This window comes from Pipistrellus hanaki (genome assembly GCF_964339955.1).
Source record: "Pipistrellus hanaki genome assembly, chromosome: 4".
Classification (NCBI taxonomy): domain Eukaryota; kingdom Metazoa; phylum Chordata; class Mammalia; order Chiroptera; family Vespertilionidae; genus Pipistrellus; species Pipistrellus hanaki.
In genome coordinates, this window is record NC_140506.1 from 90,914,900 (window position 1) to 90,915,144 (window position 245).

A 245-nucleotide genomic window follows, 5' to 3' on the forward strand; every position below is an offset into this window, starting at 1 on the left:
CCCCACGCACGCGCAGACCCGCCCCGCCGCCCGCTCTAGTTTTCAAACGCGCCCGGCGCTTCCATTGGCCCGTCCGGGGGGGCGCGCGCCGCAGGTCTGCAGGGCCCCGCCCCCGGCCCCGCCCCTCTCCCCGGCTCCGGGAGCCCGCGATTGGCCGCGCCAGGACGCGAATTCGAACACCGGCCGTTGATTGGCGGAGCCCGTGAAGCCTCCCGGCTCCCTCGTCCTGGCGGGGGTCTGGGAGG